Consider the following 9,842-nt stretch of genomic DNA (forward strand, 5'->3'; position numbering starts at 1 on the left):
ACGAAATCTTGAACGACGTCTTTCAGATGTACTATATTGTGCCGCCAGCACAGCCAGGTTCGGTGAGCCTGGGAGGGGGCGGTGAAGGGTGGAGAAGGCAGACAAGTGAAGGAAGCTGAGATCTAGACGGGACGCTGCCCTCCCTGAAGCAAGCCGAGTCTCATTCTATAGCCAGATCCCACGGCAAAGTCAGGGCGGGTCAAGATGTTTACAACGTTCTCGAATCCACTCAACTACAGGCACCTGATCCAGCTTTGTTTACCTGCTGCTCCTCCCGCAGCCCACACCCCTCAGCCACGTGGGACCTCAGGTGCGGACCACAACCGGTCCAAACGCGGTAGCCGCTCTCCACGCTGTATCGGCAACATTTCTGCCCGTTCCTGCTGAGCGCGTGGAGCAGAGTCGTGTCTGCCCAGAAAGTCGGGGGGAGGGGGGGCTGCTGTTGGGACTGCAGGGCCCTGACGTCGCCCCTCTGCCCTGTGGCCACGCGACTCGTCCGTGAATCAGGCACAGGGTCCGTGCGGACTCGGAGCTGTTGTTCGGCTCTGTGTCCCGCAGCCAGCAGAGCGGCCGCAGGAGTGCAGACCCCGTCCTGACCGTGGCCCGGAACGGCCGCGCACCATCCCTCCTGGCGGCCCCGCCTGTGACCGTGGCCCGGAATGCCGGCCACGCACCATCCCTCCTGGCGGCCCCGGGAAGCACAGACGTGCCGGCACGCTCAGCACAGGCACAGCCGTTTCTCTTCTCTGAACAAGTCACCCCCGGGGCTCGGATGGACACGGTAGGCTGTGGGGGTCCTGGCAGAGGACTTGAAATCGGCCTCAGGAAAATCCAACTGCAGGCTCCCCGCAGGGATTCCCCAAGTGCCTGCTGCTCCCCAGTCTGCTCCCCACGCAAACTGGTCAGACTGGGCCGGGGACCAGGACCCCGCCCCCCTCCCCCGCGCACCCCCCCCCCCAGGCTCCAGCCCTCACCTCTGCAGGCAGGTCATGTGCTGTCGAAAGTCACAGTCCGTCTTCTTCCTAAAGAATGTGGCCTCACCTGTTCTCTTCCCCCTCCTCCCCCTCCTCGTCCCTCTGGCACCTGGCAGCAGGCCGCCTCCCGGCAGGGCAGGGCGGGCGGGGCAGGAGGACCGGGTTTCGGTGGCTTTTGTGGGGTTAGGTCACGTCAAGGTGTGTGGCTGAGCCGTCAGGGTGGACCTGGGCGAGGACAAGCCGAGGTTTCGTTCCCGGGTGCCCATTCCTGGCAGTGACCATGTAGTGACCAGAGCCCCCAAAGGGCGGGAGGAGCTGCCCGAGGGGGGGGCAGGATTGGCGGGGGAGCGGGGCGGGGGGGGGGGGGGTGACGGGAAATGAGACTCGGGGCGGCTGGAGGGGCTGGCCTCGCCCAGTGGGAGAATCTCCGTGAATGAGAAAAGGACAACAGTGTTGTTTTGTTGTGTCTTTCTCCTTTTTTAATGAAAACCCCGTGCTTTCCAGCGAGAGCTCATGGGCGTTGGCAAACGCCTCGTTTCTCAGGACGCCTGCGTTGGAGGAGGCCATGGCCCCGGGCCTCGCGCACATGTCCGCCCGCCTCCGCCTCCGATACCTAGAAATTGTCCCCCCCCCCCCGGGAGCGCAGCCTCCCCTGCAGCCACGCAGGAGCAGCCGAGGTTCTGTTCACGCTCAGAACCTCCCTCCGGGGCTTCTGCCAGGACGGCCCGCGGGAAGAGTGAGCGGGGACTCTGGTGAGCGAGGTCCCTCCAGCCCCTCGGCTGGCAGCTGCGCCAGGCGTCTGGGTCGTCTGCGGTGGCCTCTGAGGCGGGGGGGGGGGGGGGGGGTTTGGGGGGTGACGGGGGCTCCGCTCTGCCCAGCCTCCGACTGCAGTGAGTGGCCGCGGATGCCCGCAGGCTGTGCCCAAGACGCTGGTGTTTGCTTTTCTGAAAAAGGGCTTCTTCTGTGTTCTTAATAGAAAGTAACACATACATGCATGTACACACATGTGCTCACATCCACATACATACACATGCACATACCTATACATAGATGCATGCACATATGCATACACTTATATACCCATTCACATACATACATGCATGCAAATGCACACACCTATACACATATGCACACACATATATACACGTGCATATAGTTATGCACACATGCACACACACGTGTATACACACACATACACGCACTTTTCACAAACACTCAGCTCCTGAGACTGGTCCCGTGGCCATGGCCGCAGGGCAGCTCTGATGGCCGAGGCGGCCTCCCTAACATCTTCCATGAACCAGAGCCCTGCCCCCCCCCCTTCATTTGTCCCCAAATCGTGCATTTACCACATGTTCTTCGTTCAGGCAGGACGCAGACAGATTAATCTGGAAAGGGACAAATACTCCATGTGAGCCCCTAATCCTGCTATGCAAATCGGCTCCAGGCACTGGCTGACCTGCCTGCCTGGCCGGGGGTGTGGCCTGGCCGGGGGTGTGGCCTGGCTGGGGTGTGGCCTGGCAGGGGGTGTGGCCTGGCTGGGGGTGTGACCTGGCCAGGGGTGTGGCCTGGACAGGGGGTGTGGCCTGGACGGGGGTGTGGCCTGGCAGGGGGTGTGGCCTGGCAGGGGGTGTGGCCTGGTTGGGGGTGTGGTCTGGCAGGGGTGTGGCCTGGACGGGGGTGTGGCCTGGCAGACTTGCTGAGCAGGCCAGGCCTGGGCACTCCCACCGTGAGTCCCCCCACCAGACCTGCTCCCCTTGTTTGGACGGATGGAACTTGCACAGCGCGGTTTTTATAGTGTGGGAGGGGCAGGCTGGAGGAGTGGGGTTGCTCAAATGCTGGGGTGCCTTGGAGAACTTGGGGAACAGGCCCTGCATGCTCAGGGCAGGCCACAGCCAGGGCAGCATCTCCGCTGGACGGGGCCCTCACAGAGGAAGCTGGGCCCCCTGGGCTGGGGTGGGGGCGGGTAAAGGAGGGAGACTCGGGCTGCTCCTGCGCCCACCCACGCGCTCCCTGGAGCCCAGCTGCCCGCAGAGGAGATGGGAGGCCCGGTCTCCGGCGGAGGAGGCGGGGCGGAGGAGAGCTGAGCTGGGGTCCATGGAGGTCTCTCAGTCACAGCCCTGCCCCTGGGCTGAGTGTCCGAGACAGACAGCCAGGCCACCGCGGCCCTGCCCACAGCTCTCAGACCTGCGGGGCTGACGTCACAGCCTCCTGCGACGTGGGAGGTCCGCTCGCCAGCCAAGTCCTCGCCCGGCCCCCCTCCAGGCTGCTGCAGGGTTGGTCCCCAGACAGCGCTGTGCTATTGGGGAAGATTCCGATCCTGTAAAACTCGTTCTAAATCGAGAGAGAACAAATCCAAATCTTCGCTCTAATACGAGCCAAGCAGGTGTCTCCAGTGATCCCTGAGGGCCCCCTGGACGAGGGAGGAAGGGGGCTGAGGGACGGCCAGGCCCTCCGTGGCGGTCAGCAGGGTCAGGCGTCCGGCCGGCAGCTCCTGGGCCCCAGGCCTCGCGTGGCGGTCCACACGGTGGAGGCAGCCGTCACCCTAGGCCCCTCCTGGGGCAGTTCCACCCACAGGGAGCCGCCCCCAGACCAGGAGCTGTGCCTCCGCTGGGGACACGGACGGGCGGACGGGCGGTCGGGATCCTGGGGACGTCGTGTCCTGCCCCGCGGGCCGAGGCTGGGAGGCTGGGAGGCTGGGAGGCTGGGTGGTGAGCGCCCGCCTGGGTCCCTCCCGTGAAGCGTGAACAAGGCGCTTCCTTAACCCGAACCTCGCCACGCACACAAGGGCCGCCGCTTCCTGTGCTTCTAACCCGGGACCCGGCCGCTGGAGATCCGGGTCCCCCACCCCCGTCCTGACCTGGAGGAAGGAGGCTCCCAGGCACCAGGAGCCAGCTGCCCCGGCAGCGCGGCCCCGCCTGAGCGGAGAGCGGGGGGCGGGGGGCTTCAGGCCTCACAGCCCAGGACACCAGGGTCCCTTCACTGACCGCCAGGCCGGTCACGCGAGCACACTCCCCCCGGGGTCAGGTCTGGGCCGTGTGATTGATAGACTCGGGGTCACAGCAGTGAAGACGCCGCCCGCCCTCCGCCGTGGGCAGCGCTGGGCTCCTGGGGGCTCCCGGGGACCCACAGAAATGACCAGCCTTGCTGCCCGGCGGGGGGCCCCGGTCAGCCTGAGTCCCCAGGGACCGCCACTCGGCGCAGAGGACGGACGGACGAGGGCAGGGAAGGGAGCTGCGGCCTCATGCCCCAGGCTCACGTGACGGCCGAGCTCGGGGACACGGTCAGAGGGCCTGGTGCCTGCCGGGCCGCGGCCTCTCCTCCTGGTCCCCTCCTTCCTGGCTCCGTGTGGCTTGGGTTTCGGGTGCTGTTTACACAGCCTCTCCCGCCGGACGGCTTGGCACAGGCGCACATTCCTGCTCCACGCCCGTGACCGTGGCCGCGCTGAGGGCGCCCTGCCCCGGCCGCCCGGGGCCCAGGGGACTGGGTCTGGCAGAGGCGTCCATGCGGCCCCACTAGCTCTGCTGGCAAAGAACTCTGCCCCGAGCCACAGGAGGGGCCTCCCCACGCCCACTGCCCGCCCCGCACCCCTGCCCGCCCCCCCCCCCACTAGAGGCTAATGCACCGCCCTGGGGCCTCCAGCTCCGGCCATTCGGCCAGAGCACGCTGGCCGGTCAGTCACCCGGCAGAGCAGGCCAGCACCCGGATCTAACCCGGTCGGCTGCCAGGCCCACAGGTGGGGAGACGGTGGGAGGACTGGACAGGAGAGCGGGGCATTTCTCTGTACGAAAGGCAGGTGTCGGGGTGACAGGGGGCTGGAGAGCTCGGGGCAAAGGGAGGCGACGCGGGTTCGTAGGATGTGGGAGCGCTGAGAATGGTTGCTCTGCTGTGCAGGGGGGGGTGAGGAGGGGAGGGGACCGTGTTCATAACGAACGCCTCCCACCAGCACCACTGCTTGGGTGTCGGATGCGGGCTGTGCCCCAGGGAAGGATTCATTTTCCGACGAGCAGACATTTGTTCTGTGCAAGAGTCTGAGGCCGGAGCACTTTGATTTTCAAGATCAGGGCTCTGCTGAGAGAGGAAAGGTCTTTCTGGGAATTCTGGGAGCCGTGCTTTGAATAAAAATCGCAGTCAGAGCAGGGAGATGGCTGCACAAACCGGGGCTCTGGATCCAGCAGGAGGCGGTGCTTCCTTGGGAGAGATGGAGACCTAATTCAAAGTCTTACAAGATGCTGATTGTATCACCACCACCACCATTCCCATCATCACCATCATATACCATAGCCATTACCACCACCATCTCCCTCATTACCATCACCATCACCACCACCATCATCACCATCACCATCACCATCACCACCACCACCATCATCATCATCACCATCACCACCATCATCACCATCACCATTCCCATCACCACCATCATCACCACCATCACCACCATCACCACCACCATCACCACCACCACCACCACCATTATCATCACCATCATATGCCATAGCCATTACCACCACCATCTCCATCATCACCATTCCCATCACCATCATCACCATCATCACCATCATCATCACCATTACCACCATCACCACCACCACCATTATCATCACCACCATCACCAGCACCAGCACCAGCACCACCCTATGGCGTGGGCACAGCGCTGGCCCAGTGGGCACTATGCTCGGTCCTTACAGGCAATGGGACGTCTGGCTTCACGAAGACCCTCCCGCTCCGTCCTGCCCTATTTCATACATTAGCTCACCAAGACCCAGGGAGCACCCTGCTAAGCCAGGACCCGGCCTGGACTCGAGATGGGGCCGGACCGGCTCCAGAGCCTGCGCTCCTCACACTCAGGCCTGTCTGCAGCGGGCAGCCTCCAGGGCAGCGCTGGGCCAGAGCAGGCAACGCAAGAAGCACGGCCAAAGATGGCTCCTCCGGAGTGCAAGCACAGTCACATACATGCATGCGTGTCGGCACTGGTGTTCTACCGATTGTTTAATTTTAGAAAAAGATCGATTTGCATCTAAACAATTTATTTCTCAGAACCCCATTCTTCTGGTTTTGTAAGTGGCACAAACGAAGTTGAAACTGACATCAGTGTGAAACGAAGGATAAAATCCTGACATGAGAGCCATCCGTTGTGACAAGGCTGAATTCCGGACGCGCCTGCCTGGGTGGACTCCGCGATCCCCGCCGCATAAATCATCCTTCTTCCTGCCGTGAGGGCTTATCTTGCCCTGTGATCCATCCAGACACACCAGGCTTCACCTTTGGAAAAGCGATGAAGCGTCGCCCAGCTCAGAGAGATAAAGATTTAGCACGCATTCTGCACGGACACCAGAATGTAAACACCGAAGTCTCCATTAACCTCCTGATCGGAGGGTCAGAAGGGGCGTCTCCCGGTGACAGGGAAGCAATGCCACGTCCCACAGACCCCATCCAGCTGGTGACGGGACCCCGGCCGCCGCGATCCGCTGTGATAACGGGAGGGAATCAAGGTCGTGCCATTCATTTCTGAAAAGGCCAGTGCCCGCCACGCTAATCCCAGCTGAGCCGGGCGGGAGCCAGGCCAGCGCTCCGGCCGCGGCTGGACAGCCTTTGGGTTGACGAATAATCGCGCCCGGACTACAGGCGGATCGGAGGAGCCAGGACAAAAACGCAAACACACAGCGCACCCAGCCCGGCAGTGCAGGGACAGCCCAGTCCAGGTTCACGTCGAGGTGCCGAGCTGACTCCTTAAAATGAGCAAATAAACACATGCACCCACATACACACGCATGCACCCACATACACACGTGCACACATGTACACACACATGCACACACAGCCCGTGGCCCAGCTCTGCAGAACCCCGAGGAACACAGACCTCGACATGGACTTCCCTCCAGCGCTGGCCCAGCCGCGTGGTCTGGGGAAGGCTACCTGCCTCACCCTCAGTTTTCTCCCCTGCGAGGTGGAGAGGACACCACCTGGTGGGCTGAGATGGCCGGTAGGAAAGGCCTTGGTGATGAGCCATCTCTGCAGAGTTGCTATTTGCCCTGCCAGCTCCCCAGGACGGACAGGCCGCAGCTCTCCTTCAGGGCTCCGTGCGCCGTGGCCCCTGCCCCCAGCCCCTCCCCCGCTCACAGCCTGCTCACGGTCCCCCACCAACCACCTTTGAGGAGGCGGATCCTGCTCGGCCCGGTCTCACGTTCACGGCAAACTCTTCAGGCTCACTCCCACGGCCAGGATTTAACAGAAACTCTCCATCAGTTCTTTCTTATTGTGTTACTAGAGGCCCGTGCACGGGTAGGGTCCCTAGGCCTGGCCGGTGATCAGGGCCAATCTGTGGGGCGACTGGCAGGGTGATGGGGGAGGGGGGACCCTGCTGGCATCCGCCTTGGTTGGCCTGGGGCCTGCGGGCTGGAGGCAGCTCCTGCGTTGAGCGTCTGCCCCCTGGTGATCAGTGTGCATCATAGCAACAGGTCGTTCCGCCATTCAGTCTATTTGCATATTAGGCTTTTCTTATATAGGACTAGAGGCCCAGTGCACGAAATTCGTGCACTGGAGGGGGCGTCTCTCAACCCGGCCTGCGTCCTCTCACAGTCTGGGAACCCTCGGGGGATATCCAACTGCCGCCCTAGGCCCACTCCCCGTGAGGATCAGGCCTAAGCCAGCAGGTGAACATCCCTCTCACAGGCTGGGACCCCCCGCTCCTTACTGCTCGCCTGCTCACTGCTCCTTACTGCTGGGCTTGCTGCTCCTTAGCGCTGCTGCAGAGGCAGGAGAGACTCCCACCCCCACCACTGCACTCGCCAGCCATGAGCCTGGCTTCTGGCTGAGTGGTACTCCCCCTGTGGGAGCACACTGACCCCCAGGAGGCAGCTCCTGCGCTGGGTGTCTGCCCCCTGGTGGTCAGTGCGCGTCATAGCAACCAGTCATTCTGGCCATTCTGCCGCCACGGTCGCTTAGGCTTTTATTATATAGAGCAGGCGTCCTCAAACCACGGCCCGCGGGCCACATGCGGGTGTTTTTGCCGTTTTGTTTTTTTACTTCAAAATAAGATATGTGCAGAGTGCATAGGAGTTTGTTCATAGTTTTTTTTAAACTATAGTCCGGCCCTCCAACGGTCTGAGGGACAGTGAACTGGCCCCTGTTTAGAAAGTTTGAGGACCCCTGATATAGATTATTCCTTAGTAAGCAGTAGGGGTGGAGGGTTAAGCAGACACTGGATTGGAAAAGAAGGCCAGAGCGGCACTTCTCAGCCCACACCTGGCCCCACACCCGGCCCCACACCTGGCTGAGCCCGGGGTCTCTGAGGGACATGGTTCTCCTCGGGGGAGGCTCGTCCTGGTGGCACCTATAGGAACTCGGTGTGGCTCAGTGGATAGAACATCAGCCCATGGACTGAGGGTCCCAGGTTTGATTCTGGTCAAGGGCATGTACCTCGGTTGCAGGCTGGATCCCCGGCCCCGGGCATGTGCAGGAGGCAACCAGTCCGTGTGTGTGTGTGTGTGTGTGTGTGTGTGTGTGTATGTATATCTCTGTCTCTCCCCCTCCCTTCCACTCTCTAAAAATCAATGGAAATATCCTCGGCTGAGGATTAGCAAAAAAAATAAAAACAAAAGTCAAGTGGCCTTCAGCACCTCTCCTAAATCAGCGAAGCCCAGTGAGAGTCAGGCGTGGGTGCCCGGCCCGTTCCCAGGCTCCCATGACTAATTGCTCGTATTTGCAGGGCAGCTCCCGGGACCCGGGGAGGACCCAGGGAGCATCTGCCCCTGGAGCGATGGCCCCACAGGCTGGAAGGCGAGGCGATCTGAGAGCATCGCGTGGAGGTGTGCACGGAGCTCCAGGTTCTCGGAGAACAGGAGGGGCACACCGCTGATGTAAAGGCGGGAGGGGCGTCCTGGGGAGGGTCACTGGGCGCAAGGTCACGACCTGCCCAGCGTGTGGCTCTGCAGGGAGAGGCCGCTTCCTGTTTGCTTGAAATAAGGGCGGGAACCAGACGGCTGTGGCCGCCCCCACTGGTCAAGGGCCCGAGGTGTCTGGCTTCCCTCCCTCGAGCCCCCATTTTAACCCACGCAGAGGCCGCCGGGGGTAACGGCCCCGACGGGGCTGGAGACCTGCTCCATAGGGAGCCGGTGGGGGGCCGGGGCTGCTCACAGGAAGAGGGGGCGACGATGGAAACACACATTTCAGGGCACCGCTGTGGGCAGAGTGTCCGTGGCTTCTGTCTATCGATAATGTCTTCACATCTTTCAAAACTCAGCCCGTGCCCGGGATCGAGGACGGCCTCGCCCGCGGGGAAACCAGCCTCCCGTCTCCGCAGCCCTGCTCGGACGGGTCTCCCAGGAGGAAGTCGCCAAAGGGAACGGGCTGACGAGGGTCCCGAGTACCCCACCTCGGGCTGGGCAGGCGGCGCTGAGGGGCACAGAGGGGAACGGCCGAGGCCCCTCCCTCCGCCCGAGAGCCTGTGGCTTCCACGCGCGCCTCCCCCCGTGGGCACTGGAAACCCCAGATCCTGGGCCTGAGGCCACGCCACCTGCGGAGGGACCAGCCGTGGTCACCTCGCCCGGGCTCACGTCCCTCCTTCAGCTCCTCCCTGGCCCGGAGGTGTCCTGGTTACACCCTACACTCATGGCGGCCACTGCACCCCCCAGTTCTGCATCTCCACCCTCACCTCCTCCTCCCCTCCTCTGCCCCCCCTCCCCGCCCCCCAGCCCTGGTCTCCACGTCTGCAGCCAGACCTCTCCTAGGCTTCCGGCTTCCTGCGTCGCCCTGTGGCCTCCTCTTGCTGCCTTTGCCTTATCTTAACGGCAGGTCTCTGAAATCTGAGAGGATAAGGAAGACGGGCCATCCATCAGAAACAGCCCTGCTGTCGGCTGCACACTGGTA

The 9,842-nt window shown here is 62.6% G+C and overlaps 1 long non-coding RNA gene across 2 annotated transcripts; it reads left to right on the plus strand.

Annotated features, from left to right (window-relative positions):
- Positions 1 to 614: 614 nt before the first annotated feature.
- On the plus strand, positions 615 to 9,586 carry LOC129150487 (uncharacterized). 2 transcript variants are annotated; one of them, XR_008557242.1, is made up of 3 exons: positions 615 to 781; positions 8,683 to 8,782; positions 9,217 to 9,586. It is a non-coding gene; the product is annotated as an uncharacterized LOC129150487 (long non-coding RNA). The 2 variants fall into 2 exon arrangements; XR_008557241.1 differs by lacking the exon at positions 615 to 781 and adding an exon at positions 1,615 to 1,726.
- The last annotated feature ends 256 nt before the right edge of the window (positions 9,587 to 9,842 follow it).

Source organism: Eptesicus fuscus, chromosome 10, assembly GCF_027574615.1.
Source record: "Eptesicus fuscus isolate TK198812 chromosome 10, DD_ASM_mEF_20220401, whole genome shotgun sequence".
Lineage (NCBI taxonomy): Eukaryota > Metazoa > Chordata > Mammalia > Chiroptera > Vespertilionidae > Eptesicus > Eptesicus fuscus.